Raw genomic sequence first — 231 nt, forward strand, 5'->3', positions numbered from 1 at the left:
CGACTACTACTACTACTACTCGAGCTACTAGAAAGGCCTCCCCCTCCTGCGCTATGTATGGCCTCTGCAGGATCGGGACAAGATGAAGAGGGATGAAGATCTTCTCCAGAATACGCACTTACAGGAAGAGAGGGAAACCAAGAGAGGTGAGAGATAGGCGACTGAGACGTCAAGAGCATCGAGTACAGTTGATAAGAAGATTCTCGCAGTCTCTCTTCTCCTCCTCCTCCT

Source organism: Cystoisospora suis (genome assembly GCF_002600585.1).
Source record: "Cystoisospora suis strain Wien I chromosome Unknown contig_3220, whole genome shotgun sequence".
Taxonomy (NCBI): domain Eukaryota; phylum Apicomplexa; class Conoidasida; order Eucoccidiorida; family Sarcocystidae; genus Cystoisospora; species Cystoisospora suis.